Below are 17,825 nucleotides of genomic sequence, written 5' to 3'. Positions count from 1 at the left end.
CTAATTTTATTGCACAAATAAATCCCTTAAATAAATACACAAATAAATTCCCCTTAATGAGAAAAACTTTCTATCATAATCTTTTGAAATCTCCTCGTGGACGTGAAAATAGGTAACGATAAACTGTCTAAAGAAATTAAAAGGCAAAATGAAATTGCAAATTTCTCCACAATACTTTCAAGTTTCGTTCGATTAATTAACTAATTGCAAGTACTTGTATTAATTCAATTGCATCAACAAATTGTGCAATTGAAAGATCACAGCACATGTTCCACGATAATAAAATAGCTGGACATAAAGTTACGTACAATTCTTGGAATCTCGAAGACGTGAAAAACGACATACGAAAGAAATGACGTCTCTATGGACGTCTTTATGTGTTAAATAAATATTTTCACGATTTCTTATCGTAGATCTAACCACTTTTCGTATCAAAAACTCGTTCGAGAGACAAGTAGAGTTGGGTAATCGCTTTCAACTTTTCCATTGAGGATTCGATTATCGTTTCCTCCGATGGAAATTTGCATTGGCCGCGAGACAGATCTATTACAATATTACATGGATAAGCGTGATCTATCCTCGTGCATTTCGCTGACCCAGGCAAAGAAAAGACACGTTTCAGTGTCCTTGCATTCTGTTCAGCTTCACGATCCGGCTGACACGTCCGTCTTCCATTACGATAAGAAAAATATATGGCCCGGATCGCGGATACATCGGCGATTTATTTCGCGAAATAAGCAGAAAACCGCCCACCTCGTTCCTCGTAGAATCTCCTCTCCGATCGGCCGACATTCTCTGTGTTATCAAATTTAATGTTCTTAGTTTTAGGTCGATTTTCTATGTAAGATTAGATGTTAATGTTATTTTTTCTTCAACGTTTTTCGAATGAATATCCTTTCTCCTTATTTAGGATTTAAATGGAACATATTAATTAGGTTGTATTATTGCTGTTAGTTTTCAAGAAATAGCCATTCCAAGGATTATTGTTTGCTGTCGCAAAAATCGCCAAATACGTATAAGAAAATTGCCTTTTAATCTTGCTTATCAATGGTCGATAGGCTTATCTGTATATCAATTAAGTTATAGCATCGCTGTTAATTTTCAGACAGTAGCCACTCGCGTAAAAAAATCTCAAAAAATATAATAAAATAAAATCACCTCCTAATCACTCTTTTGAAAGTTTGACAGGCATATCACAATTAATACGAATATTATATTAATATATTTATCATTGGATTCTCCATTTAGTTTCTTTTAGTATAGTTATATTATTTGTCCATCTTAAACCTACTTTTGTCTATTAAAAGTTCCCCAATATGATACGTATAAGGAAAATTCTACATAGCTGTAGTATCGGAAATTTAATAAATATAATTTCCATTCTTTTCTCATCGTTCTCTACTTTTCGCGTCATTATTATTACTATTGCACGATCTAACCTCACGTCTCAACTTTCACGATTTTAACAATTACTTGCAATGCAAAGTTTAACGATTTCCTTTTTCAATTGGATTTTTTTTCGCAAACGACGTCAACCGATAAATTTCAATCATCGATTTGATAGAGCCGCAGCGCACAGGCCTCGAGATACGCAACGTTTACGCGCCCAACTCCCAATTTTAATGGAAACCGATGATTACGTTCGATGATTAAATTAATGATTCAGCCGCGTTTCAACGTTTAATCTTGTAACAGCAATTCCACCAGACTTCCACGCTACTGATAATCTAGCCAATACTGTTAGTATAATTCCACGAGTTATCTCTGCAAAATGTACCTTTTATTTCTTCGATGATTTGTCAAGTCGCGAATTTTCATCAATTTCGTCAATGAATAGTAACTAAACGTGTATTGCTACCTACCAGCCACTAATTTCTCGTTTATGCTTTAATATTCTCTATATTAGATAATGTACATACAATTATTCTAATTGAAACGAATTTAATACCTCTGCTTGATTATAACTGCCAAATGAAATTCTAGTACATATCGAAATTGATAATTCGAGTATCGTTAATTTCATTATTACAATGAATTTATTATTAATTTGTACGTCCAGCTGATATTACACCTAATTGTCTATTTTTCGGTTTGATATGCTATTATACTGTATAACATATCGTCTCGTTAAATTCAGATCTTCCCTCTATTATTATATTATTTTAAATATATTTGCTAAAAATAGAAGAATAATTATTAATTAAAAAATAGATTCTCTATTTTTACTTTATGTAGTCTTCTCTCAGTATTCAAACTAGCGGATACTATTTTCTAATAGTTTTTAATTTCGATAGACAATCATAATTTAAAAGTCGTATTAAATGTTCCATATACCTTTTCCTGTTCTCTGAACCAGCGTATAATAAATGAGACGTAGTGAAGGTATTCAGGCTGTTACTTGGACACAGAAGACTAACGCGGAAATTTTTACTACGAAGAGTAACAGCTGCAGAGCGCGAACCTTGCGACCTATCGCTCACAGTTCAACGCGTAATTCTGAAATGCAGCAAATTAGATGAACCACGGAACAGATTCAAGATCCCCAAGGAACTCAAGGAAGCATTCAGTACGGAACAAAGCAGAGAAATCCTCCTGGAATTCATAAAATCAATAGACATATAGGACGAGATCTACAGACAAGAAATACCGTCGCTAATGACCGTGTTGTCGACACGACGTTAAAGAATAGAAGAAGAAGAAGAAGAAGAAGAAGAAGAAAAAGAAGAAGAAGAAGAAGAGGAGTTATTTTTTCACGTAGTTCTTTTAAAATCTGATTTTATCAGCAAAGAAGAGTAAAGCTAATATTTGTTTCTTTCTTATAAAAATATAGTACCAAATGTCAGTATTGCGATCTCTGCTATTTTAATGTTCAATATTGAAAATTTTCCATAACGTTAGAAATGAAAAATCATTTTTTCTCCTTATCATCAACTTTGTAAGAATAACGTTCGAGAGACAAAATGGTATTCCGCGTTTGGCTTCTTTCCTCTATTACTATTTTCCTGATATTTCTAACTCGCTTATTGTCTGAGCTTGTAACGAGCAAAAGCCTAACACAGTAATAATAATAATATCGCAAGTGCATCTAACGTCGCCTACCAAATTTCAAATCCTTATCAAGTAAAGGATAAGAGACAATTTTATATCAAATTAATCTGAAACGAAAGAGACATCGTTTGTGTTTTACGTACATAAAATACGTTTCTTTGCACATGTTTCATTATACATTTCTGTCAATGCTCCCTTTCAAAATATTACAGGAAGGCGGTACTACAAACCACTTACCCTAATCAATAAGCAAGTAAGTGAATAAATAATTAAATAAATAAATGGTTTCTCATGTACAATTACCGATCACATTAAATTTTCCATATTTCTCTTTCCTCTCTCAGCATCGAGCAAATAAATATGCATCTCGACAAGTTTCAACAAAGGATCCTCTCTTCAAGTTCCACAAAACTTCTCCCAATTTAGCTAGACGAGGCAGAGCCATCCGAAAACATTCGTCTGCCTGACTCTGAACGCACTTTTCCAATTGCGGAACAAAAGGAAGGAATTGTCTGCCGGCGAAAGTCCTGCGAGGAGGAGCAATTATCGCAACGTATTCCAGACACTATCGTTCTCATCTTTTTAACGGGGCCAGACGCGAAACGAAGCCAAGGGAACCTTAGCCAAGAAGACGATGCTTTATACGTTGACTAGCCGAGCCAGGATCCGGTTTATAGCTCACGAGAAGTCTTCGTTGTATTCTTAAAACTGTTCCAAAGGAACGAAAGTAAGTACGAACCGATGTATTTGTAAATGTGGCTGCGAATGACCTCGAATATTGCCGCTATCCTTCATCTTTGCTTCCTCACGAGGCAATAAGAATATGATAAAAAGTGTTTTCTGTTGGAACGGTTACTATTTCTTGATTTATGTAGGTTTCAGTTAAATGGGGCGGTTTTTGGAAACGGTTCGGTGCTTAAGTGAGATTATTGTGAGTATTCTGAGTTAACTCGTGGGCGTTGGGAAATTGTCTTTCCTTAAGGCCGGTCATGTGTACTAATATATTTTTTTTTTATTTGGATGGATTTTACAATCAATTCTCATTGAGAATTATAAGTAAAGTGTACTAATATTGGCTTGGAATTTTCTTTTTCAAGTTTGACGGAAATTGTGTGATCATTAAGAGATCATTAAAAGTTACTTGAAGGATACGAAAAAATTCTTTCCTTCGGCGTTGCTTCTTTTGCCGGATTATGCGAATTAATATTGACTCGAGTTTCTTTTTCAAAATGCAGATCCTTTCTCACAATTAGTGATATTTATTCGCTAATAATCTATCGACTCTTTTCTGCGTGTTTTATAGTAATTCGTTTATTTATTTATCTATATAGAGTATTTGTTAATGCTTGGAATCATTTTTAGATAAATGCTTTTTCTTCGATTATCGAGATTACACAGACCTGAGGTAATTAAAAATTGTTTATTATATTTGTCCTGAATCGTAGAGTATTATAAATTGCCGAGTAACTATAGTAATCTATTTGTACTTTAGGCTCATAGCCTGTTACAAGGAGGTTGTTGGGTTCTTATTTCTAATTTTATTACATTATATCATATTTTTACATTGATCCTTCAATTAACACCATGAAAATATTTCATGACATTTTAATACTTGTAATATTTCATCCAACGAAGACAAATTAGTTTTAAATAAATTTTCCTGTCCTATTATCGACATTTCAGAATAATCAGACGATTGAAAATTGTGTATTATATTTTCCCTAAATTGTTAAAAATGATAAAACGCATCTATATATTGTGCAAAGACATTTTTCATCAAAAATGTTTCACGACTTGCGTATTTTTTCGAAAAGTTAGACGCAGTAAACAGGTCTCCTGATCTAACACATTTTTATTCCCCATCCTTTCTTCCCTTTATGTCTCCACATTTTTCCTCCATGTCTCCATTTTTTTACTTTATTGTTTGACTTGCTCTATTCAGCTCACGAATCCCCTTTCATCTATCAAATCCTTAATTCTTATATTTCTTTGCTTTTTTCATCTTCTGTTACTGTGTGCTCTAAAGATATCATCCCCGGTACCTCCTCGTTTCTTCTCCTCTTTTCTCGAGGCTCGTTTCCCCTTTTGTTCGTTTGTTGGCTACGTAATTCCTAGATTTAAGTCTAGAAGACTTGAAAGTCGACTCGCGAAACGTAATATTCACGGGAAACCATCGTACAATAATAATTAAACGATACGGGTACCGCTCTTTAATTATTTTGTTACGCAAGCCAACTGATTGTTAATAGTCTGCAATGCATGGTAATAATCAGTCTTGTAGAAATTAATAAAAAAAGAAGAGAATTATTCGTTCAAGTAATATATTAAAAATTTCAATTCTTTTCGTCAATGTTTATTCTGTATGAAAACTATAATTTTTATCTGAGAGCGAATAATTAATAGTTATTTATCTAGTGAAAGATCTACTAATAGATGTTGGAATTTTACTTAAACACGTGTACCGAATTTTTCTTATAGCTGAAATTTCTTTTCGATATTTCATTTCGATTTTTTATTGTTAAAGTTTCTCATTTTTCGACCTTGTACGCCGTTTTTATTGCTGAAATTCTTTCTCTTCTCGTTCGGTTGTTTTTCTTATTACTGGAATTCCTTTTCGGTAACCCTACATACTCTTCTACCGTCAAAATTCCTTTTTTCCATCTTTCATACCTTTCCCCATTGCTGAAATTCTTTTCTTTCTAATTTGACTGCTTTTCTCGTTGCTGGAATTCCTATTTGCTACCTTACTATTGAAACATTCAGTTTTAACGAACAGTTGAAATAATTTATACCAATAGTTTTGCTTCTTTTTTCTTATGCTGAGATAGATCGCTTTCCTCATTGCTGGAATTTCTTTTTGGTATCTATCTACATCAATTGTATTTCATTATTACAATTCCATTTTTGTCAGCCTTTACATCTGTTTTATTGCTACAATTCCTACTTATCACCTTACTACCAAAGCATAAAGAGCTTCAACGAACAGCTGCAATAATTTTCAACAATATTTTTGCTTCTTTTTCTTATGCTGAGATAGATCGCTTTCCTCATTGCTGGAATTTCTTTTTGGTATCTATCTACACCAATTGTATTTCATTACTACAATTCCATTTTTATCAGCCTTTAAATCTGTTTTATTGCTACAATTCCTACTTATCACCTTACTACCAAAGCATACAGAGTTTTAACGAACAGTTGCAATAATTTTCAGCATATTTTTGCTTCTTTTTCTTGCGCTGAAATGGATCGCTTTCCTTATTGCTGGAATTCCTCTCTGATATCCTTAGTTTAATCGTATAAATTCCTTCCCGATCATTTTTTCCATCTATCTTATTACTGAAATTACATTTTACGTTTTAATTGCTAAAACGTGCAGAATATTAACGAACAGTCGCAATAATTCACAGCAATAAAAGGGCTAAACGCTTTAACACAATTCCAGACGTAAGATTTCCCTTCGAACGATCATCGTTCCGTTTTCGCTCGTTGCAGATGTATGCATGCGGGAAGTTTGTCGCGCGAATAAAGCGATTCCACCCGGCCAAGGGATGAGGACGGGGGTGAAAAAAATGGCCGTGGACGGGGAAAAGTTTTAAAAGTGAACGGAAGGCGGAGGGCGTGGGGGAAAAATTGAGTTTCTACCGCGCAGACGGCGAAAAAACTTCCTGCAGACTGAACAGGATTTCGACGCGGAAAGGAAACAGAGACGGAGAATGGCTCGCTGAATTCGAGGTAAGTCGAGGATCATTTTGCCGTTTCTTTTCTCTGTTGAAACAACCGAGAGAGTTGTTAGAAGCTGTAAGTTTGTTGCTGAAGTTGATCGTGTATATTTTGTGCACATAGGTATTGTTTAAGTCTATACTGTGCAATTCTAGTTAAAGTATTCTTATCAAGCTTTCTCTTTTTCATTTTTCAAGATATGCTGAAACATTTGAAACTTCTGCGTGTTTGTTTCTCATCCGCTATGGCAAGTTTTGTTATGTAGACCAGTTAGCAAATAAGGACGTAGATATTCTTAATCGAATGAAGGGGAAGAAAGATGGTACAAAGAAAATGATAAAACTTCGGGTCTTGTAGAGTTGGAATCGTTAGAAGTAGATGTCTGTGAAAATTGGTGAACGAGGCTTTCAACTACATAGGAATTATTTTACATGTTGCAACCATAAAGAACGTTCAAAGGATTTCACTGTGTAACATAAACATACAAACTATTAGATTTCCGTGAATCTTTGTACACAGGAGAATGAGCGAAAATTGTACAACGTTTAAAATAAAAATTAGTAGATATTCCAAAAATTAAGGGTTGTTAATATTAGAATTCTTAATTTAATTTAGAATTCTTCCCACGTAAATTGATTATCTCAAAGTCAAGATTATCTCAAATTCGAAGAAGAAGCAATTTTTATTCTCGGCGAACTTTAACGAGATTTAGTCTTCTGGACATCAAGAAATTATAAATAAAGTGATCAATATTTCGTTTCGATTTTGATGAAACGGCAAGATATATTAATGCCAGCGTGGAAAATGTTCCAATTTTCAGAGGCAGGCGGTCCAGTGGACATTTTGTGGTCGGAAGCCCGTAAAACGGCACAAAATGCTGGCTGGTCGGAAGCACTGGAACTGAAATCGGCCGATTTGCACCACTCTCGGCGTGACAAAAGCGTACGCAACGCTCTCGAAACAGTTTAGATTAAACGTAGATATTTGTGAATTATGCGGCTACCGGGGTGTCCGTGTGTTCGTTAACAGCGAGTAATAAGAGCTGGAGTGGGCGGCAGCTAGAGAAACATTTCTGCGAATTATAATTGGCATTTCGAGTGTGAAACGCGATACATAATGCGTGGTTTCGTGTTTAATTAATATATACAGCAGGATTTAATTACGTGCATTGAGAAACAATCTGTGAACATTTTCGTAGAGAAGGTGAAATTTAGAAAAAGACTTATTGGTATTCCTTCTTTAATTTTATACAAGGTGTCTCACCTGTTATCCAGACATTCTGATTTACACGTTCCTTTATTTTTAGCTATTGTTACACGTAGCGAAAAATCGAGTCAACTTTGTCTCTGTAAACGGAATCATATGCCAGACCATGCAGACTTACATTTTCTATTACAAAAAAAAAAAAAAATTATTAACCTACATTTATGCGGAAGAACTGTTAGTTTGATAGTTTGATAGATAGCTGAACTTTTACATTGTAAAAATTATCGTATGAAAGACGTTCGCATTTCAGCGAAGTTAAAATATCTTTTAAACTAATAAATCTTTTATATACAGGGGTTGGTACTTTTTTTTTGTTTTTATAAAGAATAACGAAATATACAGTTCCATTTAAGAAGACAAAACTGTCCTCCACATAACTTTTACGCGTTCACCTTACAAAAAAAAAAAAAAAGGTAATAACATTAGAATATGACCACCTCGAAACTGTTCGACTTTTATCTGAAACATTTTTCGCTACGGGCAATAACAGCGACATGAATCACGAGCTCTATATCAGGTTTATGATTTCCCTGTATGTGATTTCTGTAAAGACGTGTATTTGAGGAGAGCCTCGTTGCGAAGGTTTTATGGCATAGATGTGAATATAAGAAAAAATATGCTGTATTGGTAAGATATCTGGCGGTGATATAACGTAAGAATACGTAGAAATAGGGAGAAGCAATAAATCACACACGAACAGTATAGCGTGTCATTAATATTTTATCATTATGATTTCACTGCTTTGTAATATCTCCCATCTAATTTTTATATTCTCGTGCAAAATTTTCGCAAAAATCAACATTTCATATTCCTCTAAGAATATAGTAATGATCAATTTCCGTGGTACGTGAGAATTTTATTAGTGCGATTGTTCTTACCATAGTCTTCGCAACTTCTTCAATCTTCTCAATTCATTAAGAATATCTTTTATCGTAGCTTTATCACAAGGATTAGAAAGGGAGATTGCATCAGGATTTATCTATTTGCAGTGCACGTAATCGTTTACTCGTGTCTTTTAAGCAGTGAGGAAATAATCGCGTTATTTTTGACAGGATAAGCTTTGATATTGTGCAGCTGTAAATAAGGCAACGTGCAATGTATTATTTTGGAGGCAATTTACTGAATCGGTTAGAACTACAAGAATTAAGAGAGTCGTAATCTTTAGAAAATCTAAATTGGCAATTTTATGTATAAAAACATTGTAAATTTATCTCTTAATTAATTAATTGCTAGGGATTTGAATATGTGTTTAAATATATGGACAAATGATCGTTTCTTTCCTTTGGTTGAAGTATTTCTTCGTATACCTCTCATTTTCGGAATTTTCATAGTCGTCGACAATTCCAGTCCCAATAAAACGATATAATTTTACAAGTAAGTGGTCCATCATACCTGTAACAGAAAAGAAAACACGAATTAGAAATCGAAATTTTACCTACGTATTTCTCGCTTTCTGATAATTAAACGTAATATCGTACACTTTAGAAATATTTAAATAGCAGCTAATTTTTTTTCTTTTTAGAACCAAAATTCTTCGATAATTATTTTATATTATTTTAGAAAATTACATTCTGCGCGTATAATAAGAAAGTTATATATCTGTGAAACGTGAGAACGAAGAGTAAAAACAATATTTGATAGAATGGATGTTAAAACTAAATATTCTTTGTTCATTGAATTCACTTGGAAAATGGATAGAACGAGGAGATGGTGAATTTTGATTGTATTTTAATGACGGCGAGGTAAAAGAGCGGCAGCGAACAACTTTATGAAATGTGAATTAATGTGCAGAAATTAAAGGAAGAAATTATTATACATTTTACCGGATGAATGTTAAAACAGTGAAATGTAGATAATTTTTATTGTATTTTCATAACTATTCCATGCAACTTGGTATTTCATCGTGCAAAAAGGGACGCGCCTGTTTGAAATTCATTAAAACTTTATTACGTTTGTATTAACATACGTTTATTATAATATAATTATGACAATGTCCTCGTTAATACCGCGTATTGAATATTAACATGAGACCTTGCAGCAACAAAATCTCCGAATATGCAAATATATCATATTTAGTAACATCGAATAATATTAAGGTATAATTTTTTAATAAATATCGAAACATTATGATTCTTCATTATACAAACGTACCAAACCTAACCCTAACTTTAATGAAAAAGTTAGTAAGTCAGTAAGTCCTAATTTTTCAAAAGCAACAATTTACATAACCTACAAAAGTACTAAACCTAACCCTAACCTTAATAAAAAAGTTAGTAAGTCGGTAAGGCCTAATTTTTCAAAAGCAACAATTTACATAATCTACAAATGTACTAAACCTAACCCTAACCTTAGTAAAAAAAGTTAGTAAGTCAATAAGTTCTAATTTTACAAATATAACAATTTCCATAACCTACAAACGTAGCAAACCTAATCCTAAGCTTAATAATAAAAAAGTTAGGGAATGGATAAATTCTAATTTTCCAGGAATAGGAATTCATGAACTTGACATCAACCGTGAACCGTGACGGTATTCATACAATCATAATAATATGCCTAACCTAAAAAACAAACTATATGAGTTTCAGAAACCCGTATACTCGAGTCACGAACCGATAGTAGAACGAAATCTTGGCTTGGATTCATTCGGTCGTGAGCGTGAACGTCGACGTTGTATTATACTACGGAGAAGATACCGACGCGGGGATATTGCACTCATCCGAGGTTGCGATGGGCGACGTTTCATAAGACAAGTCCCGTGTCAAGTCGGCGTATCATGTTCCTCCATACGCTTACGTGTACCGGAATTTAGACCCGGGTGTAATGATATCACAACCATCCTATGGCACCCACCACCCTCTCCAGTGAAACTTCTCTCACGGATTTAACCCTCTGCTGTTCGCCTTTCTTCGGTGAGAATGCAGGCGTTCACCGTGTCGTTGTATATACAATGGTAGCAAGTTTTTAGTGGGTCAACGTTGAACAACTAAGAGATAGCGGTGACAAAGTTTACGAAACCGTATCGCTTGACATGCACGATAGACGTTCTATAATATATTGCTTTTGTTGCATTTAGGCACAGAATGGAAGAAAATCTGCCATATCGAGTATATAATACAACAGCAGAATAGAAGACAGAAATTAAGCAAGTGTACAAGTATGAATATCAAGCAAGTTTTTAGTGGGTCAACGTCGAACAAGCAAGAGATAGCGTGACAAAGTTTTCGAAATCGTATCGCTTGACATAGATCATAGACGTTCTATGAACATTATTTTGTTCTATTTAGGCACAAAATGGAAGAATGTATGGTACAGGAGCAGAATAGAAAACAGATATTAGACATTAAGCAAGTGCCCAATGTAGATGAAGGAATTATGTGAAGGATATTAGAAAAAATAATGAATGGCCAGACATGTTAAAAGATAAATGAAATATTACCAGACGTGCACTTATGCAAACAAAGATTGAGACTTTAAGCCTCACCACGATAAATGATCCACGATAAAAATAATTTTCCGTATTCTAATTTGATACTGGTTCGTTCTAAGTTGATCACGCGTAGAATATTTATACATTTATGGGAAATTTCAATCGAGGAAAGTTCAGCATTGGACTAACATTATTAGGCAAATTTTATGAGTCATAAATCTCAAGTTAAATCCCTCTTGCAGTAATAGAAGTAATAAGTTCAATAATAAGAGAAATGCAATTTTATAAATTATAGGTCAACCGAATATTAATTTTTGATGGAAAACTGTATTGGTTTATTTTATTACATAGATTAGGAATAGATTGAGAATGTTCTAAGAATTGCACTAATTTATATAGAATTGTTAGTGTAATATTAGGAGTCTCATATAAATCATCTCAAATGAAATTCTCCTGCATAGCAGCAATGAGCTCGATAACAGAAGAAATGAAGATTTACAAATTACGAGTTACCCAGCCACGAATATCCTTCTTTAATGCAACATACTAGCATCATAAATGGAAATCTATAATCTACAGCTTGTAACTGAACAATTTACTAGTAACATTATTCATTTGCAAATTATTATGCAAAAGGGAGCTAGTGGTATCAAACGTTTCAGGTTTTTACCATTTTCATATAACACGTTTTACTCACATCCTCGATTGCGCGAATAGCCAAATGAATAAATAAAAAAGCTACACAATAATTTTATCGCAAACCTAAATTCTTCGATTCACATTATATACTCGTGTTTTTGCACGAGACGGTTGAAACGATCATTAACGATAATCTATAACGACTCTCAAGTATTTCATACATTGCAATCATTGCGGAACTCTAACAAATTTTACTTCATTCTATTGGGCTGGCAACTAAGTGATTGCGGATTTTGTCATTAAATGGTATTGACAAAATCCGCAATCACTTAGTTGCTAACCCAACATACGTTACGATTTAAATTATATAGGGGTGCTTGATGAACGAGAGGGTCGTAACGATTCTTAGCAACAATTTAGAACGATTTTCAAGTATTACATACACTACTGCAATTATCATAAAACTCTAACAAACTTTACTTCGTTCAACGTTTAACATTACGATTATTTAACATTGTACAAAATGATAAAACACTACGATAGAAACACTGGAAAGCATTGAATTCCATTGATTTGAGAAATATTGATATTTAGAAGTTAACATCGTGAATCGTTCTACGCGAAAAAATCATTCTAAATTTTCGCTTATATTCGAATGAACGAGTCCAAGCCACTTTAACAACTGTACAAAATACACACACAGTATACAGACGTAGAAATCTTTGAAATACCCTCAGAACTAGTTCTCGAGGACAGGCTTGCACACAATCGAGTTTATATGGGTGAGAAGTGACCCGGGTGTTTGAAAGGAATTTTGGGAAGTGGATCGGAGGTTGGAACGATAGCGGTGTTTTGGGGCGGTTTAGAAGGGTCGAGCGAGGTTTCGCTAGGGTATTCTGAATGGTAACTCGCTTGGGGAGCTCGACAGAAGGGTTTGAGAGAAGGGTTTCGAAGAGAGGGTCGGGATGTTAAGAACTGATTACTATTGAATCCACCAAGAGGAGTTGTTTCTGCGGTTTCAAATTCTCCTCTACGTAAACGCGTATATACACTTTGATCGAGATAACTTTCCGTGTTTGGTGGTGGTTTGTTATTTTTGTTCAACCTTCTGTAACGATCGTTTGGGTCTTGTTTCATATGTCAGTGTAGAAACAAACAACGAGCAAAAGTTTTTCGGTCACTGGGTATAAAATATAATTTTTAACTGACCTTTAATCTAACTTAACAAGTTTAAAGCAAGGAAATTTGATATCAGAAAGGAAGAATGACTATGTGGATATATCAAATTAATCAATCAAGTAAACCAAAGTAAGTTGAAAATTCAGGATCTTTAGGTTTTAGACTTACACCATTTTCATAATCAACAGCATATCTAAAATACCAGCCTGTAATTTTATCATTAGACTAGATGCTTATGCAAGTTTATCGTGAATTTATTATAAATCTTTATATTTTGAATACAACTGCAGAACTAGGAAGCATAGTGCAAGGTTTTAGTCGATGTTGAAAATTTTCGTTATACTTATTCAATCTTGTGTAACCATAGTTTTATCCATTTGTGTCTAGAGTGTACATTGCGCACGTCTATGCAAATTTATACAGGGTGGTTGGTAACTGGTGGTACAAGCGGAAAGGGGGTGATTCTACGCGAAAAAAGAAGTCGAAAATATAGAATAAAAATTTTTCGTTTGAGGCTTTGTTTTCGAGAAAATCGACTTTGAATTTTCGCTCGGTACGCGTGCACTTTATCACGTCTCGTTATAACGGATCTCACTGTAGATCGTTGACTCGATAGAAAAATGAAAAAAAAAAATTAAAACAAAATTTTTATTCTATATTTTCGACTTCTTTTTTCGCGTAGAATCACCCCCTTTCCGCTTGTAGCACCAGTTACCAACCACCCTGTATATGACGAGCATGATTGAAGGGCTGAGAATCGTAGTGTTATGCGTTCGTTATCGTATAAAATTCAATTATTCGAATTTTTATCGCAAGAAAGATCGCAGGCCACTTATGGGAGACAGAGATTTCATCAGAATATTTTACTTTGATCTACAATTTCGTGACTCTACGATCCCCCTCAGAATCTACGAATTTCCTAACGAAATTAACTTACTCTTTCATCATTAGATTAGAAAATTCTCTGCTTAAAAATCCAGCAAAATCAACGTTAATTTACTGCGTCGAAATCTATTCATCGAACCACAATTATCTTCGATCTTCTACTTCCTCGACGTCCATTTCGATTAATTGAAATAAATCCAATGAAGAAACGATTTCCTCGGCCGTAACGTGCAAAACGGAATTATTTTCAATTATATGTTTTCCCGGCCTTCGTTTCGGTTAATTGAATTAACAGAAGCAATTGGAACTCGTCCCTTAATATCTAAGTCAAATATCATCGGGCGGAAATTTCCTCAACTTAATTTCTCGCGCTCTTCAGTCGTAAAAGAGAGTCGGTAGATGATGCTCATCGTCGACAGGGAAACAAAGGCGAAATAATTCCACGGAACTTCGGCGAGTCTATGGTTACGCTGGTGCAACCCCCTCGACGCACCACCCTCCAGCCACCCCTTCTAAGTCTCGACTCTATCACTTTGTCAATAAGTCAGTCGCCGTGCACAACATTATACCAGGGGATCGATATACACGTTGCTCCGCAGCTCGACGAACTTATGCAATTCCTTAGCTTCTGTTGTCTCTTCTACCCGGCAAATTGATAGATACAAAGGCTGGGTATCCAAAACGTTTCTTATCGATTTAAATGTAAGTAGATTTTAGGGATAATTTAACGTGGTGCAATTGTAGAAATCGGAATTGAATGCAAGGAAGATTTTAATTGCCGGAGTTATTAAGTTTGGAAAGTTGAATATATTTTTAGAATATTGATTTTATAATATTTAAAAAGGTGGAGAGGTCGAGGGATTTATTTGCAGATGTATAAATAGGTTTTAGGAATAATTTAACGTTGCGATTATGGAAATTGACATTAAATGGGAAATGGGACTCTAATCGTAGGAATAACGTGGTGCAATTGTAGAAATCGGAATTGAATGCAAGGAAGATTTCAATTGCCGGAGTTATTAAGTTTGGAAAGTTGAATATATTTTTAGAATATTGATTTTATAATATTTAAAAAGGTGGAAAGGTCGAGGGATTTATTTGCAGATGTATAAATAGGTTTTAGGAATAATTTAACGTTGCGATTATGGAAATTGACATTAAATGGGAAATGGGACTCTAATCGTAGGAATAAGTTTGGAAAATGGTGCGTATGTGAAAAATATTGATATTCTAATATCTCGGACAGCTAAATAGGGAAACGTTCGCATTCATAGAAATTGACAAATACGAAGTTTCAGAATGGAAACGTTTCTCATCGATTTACGGAAATGTAACTGGGGTTTAGGGATAATTTAATGTCCTATAGCGACAGAAATTGAAATTCAACGGAAGTAAGATTGTAATTATAGGGGTGAGTTTGAAGATTGTTACATATTTCAAGAATATTGATAACCTGATATTTAAGAAAGCTAAATAGGAAAACTTCCTAATGGATTCTATCTTAAACTTATGGATGTATAAAAGTTGGTAAATATGAAAGCCGGTTGATCGAAAGATTCCTTATTGAGTTAGAGAAATATAAATTGATTTCAGAAATAATTTCACGTTGTAAAATTGAGAGAATCGTGGAAATTTTAATTTCATGCTAATTCGAATGTTACTTAATTCTACGCAAAGTACCGATTTCACGAGCGAGCAAAATCGTAAATAGTATTAGTGTAAAATTGTGAATCTGGCAGGGTGGGCTTTAGAAATTCAATTTTCTAAAACTACCAGCAGATATTTTAGAGCAGCGAAATCATGCAAACTTCATTTCTTGAATATCAAAGAAATATTTCAAATATTCAAATATACAGAGTGGTTGGTAACTGGTGGTACAAGCGGAAAGGGGGTGATTCTACGTGAAAAAAGAAGTCGAAAATATAGAATAAAAATTCTTCGTTTGAGGCTTTGTTTTCGAGAAAATCGACTTTGAATTTTCGTTCGGTACGCGTGCGGTACGTTATAACGGATCTCACTGTAGATCGTTGTCTCGATAGAAAAATTAAAAAAAAAAAAGAAGAAAATTAAAAAGAAAAATTTTTATTCTATATTTTCGACTTCTTTTTTCGCGTAAAATCACCCCTTTTTCGCTTGTACCACCAGTTATCAACCACCCTGTATATTCTTTAACTATTCTTCAAAACTCTACGAGTAGAACAATCTAACTTCTATTGTATAGGAAATCAGCACTATCGAGACAAAATTCCATTTATGGAAATGAAAAGAAAAGAAGTTTTCAGTGGAATGAACATTTTTTAAGCTTTACGTTTCTCGCGCGATTCGCAATTTCCTCGAAACATTTACCGTTTCGAACATTGAATAGCGTGATCGGTGTTGCGAAAAGAGAATCTTTCATGATTCGGATTTTTCGGGGTCAAACGGTTCATTTGCCACGTCTGGCGAATTCCACGGATTCGAAGTAACTTTCGGTTGAAAAGAGAGTGGAAAAAATTGACCCGAAAAGTTACGGGCGTGCCACGATCTAAAATATTCAAGAGATTCGAGAACTACGAAAGTGGAAATGGGTCAATTTCTTTTATCAAACTGTCTCCCTGATCTCTTTCAAAGAAACAGAAACGTGTTACTCATCCTGTCGTTGGAAAAAGGCCACTAAACTTTCTTTCAAATACCTACGGCGATCCTTCGCAAGTAGCCAAACAAGCGTCACCCGAATATGGGTGACGCGGTAGTCAACGCGTTAAGCAGTTAACTGCGTCCGACGAACGTACACGTCATACCGAAACTTTAATGACGCTTATACTCGTCGCCGCTTGTATTTATTTACGCGCTCGATCACCTGACACGACCTTCATGACAGATTTCTACGGCTAAATTCCGCGGTTAACTGGTTAAAGTAAAGAGACCGGCACGAACAAATTACGAGAAAATGAAGCACTGTCCGACGAACACTTGTACGAAGTTCCACCAAAATCGACGTGTATCAGTCACCGACCGATCCCTTTGTTAGACAAAACACACGGACGTGTACGACTTCAGGAATACGCGTTCTTCGTACAACTGAAAACACGCTCGAGCGTAGTTCGAATAACAGAAGCTCGGTTACGAGTTCATATAACTGACGGCGAAGGAAAACTTCGCAGTTCTACTGTGTGTTCATAAACCATGTGCAATTCCTGGCTGTGAGACGGAATAAATAAATAAATATCGTAGTATCGTGGACGAGGGACATGGGGGGTGTCGGGCGAATTATAAACAAACGATTGCCTCGTTGCGAAGGTTTTATGGCATAGATGTGAATATAAGAAAAAATATGCTGTATTGTTAAGATATCTGGCGGTGATATAACGTAAGAATACGTAGAAATAGAGAGAAGCAATAAATCACACACGAACAGTATAGCGTGTCATTAATATTTTATCATTATGATTTTATATTCACTGCTTTGTAATATCTCCCATCTAATTTTTATATTCTCGTGCAAAATTTTAGCAAAAATCAACATTTCATATTCCTCTAAGAATATAGTAATGATCAATTTCCGTGGTACGTGAGAATTTTATTAGTGCGATTGTTCTTACCATAGTCTTCGCAACTTCTTCAATCTTCTCAATTCATTAAGAATATCTTTTATCGTAGCTTTATCACAAGGATTAGAAAG

General features: G+C 34.6%; 1 protein-coding gene and 1 long non-coding RNA gene across 2 annotated transcripts in view; one reads left to right on the top strand and one right to left on the bottom strand.

Moving 5' to 3' along the window:
* Sdc (Syndecan) overlaps nucleotides 1-17,825 on the bottom strand; it is a 238,726-nt gene that overhangs the window by 29,727 nt on the left and 191,174 nt on the right. The gene's annotated exons all lie outside the window — the stretch shown is intronic.
* LOC138184208 (uncharacterized) overlaps nucleotides 3,279-17,825 on the top strand; it is a 104,679-nt gene continuing 90,132 nt past the window's right edge. Inside the window, exons 1-3 of the long non-coding RNA XR_011174285.1 lie at nucleotides 3,279-3,301; nucleotides 3,393-3,775; nucleotides 6,541-6,780. This is a non-coding gene — a long non-coding RNA (uncharacterized LOC138184208). The remainder of the gene's footprint in view (nucleotides 3,302-3,392; nucleotides 3,776-6,540; nucleotides 6,781-17,825) is intronic.

This window comes from Bombus flavifrons, chromosome 10, assembly GCF_040668555.2.
Source record: "Bombus flavifrons isolate JBK064 chromosome 10, iyBomFlav1_principal, whole genome shotgun sequence".
Lineage (NCBI taxonomy): Eukaryota > Metazoa > Arthropoda > Insecta > Hymenoptera > Apidae > Bombus > Bombus flavifrons.
Note: the sequence above shows the minus strand (reverse complement) of the source record. Positions and strands in the feature narration are given on the sequence as shown.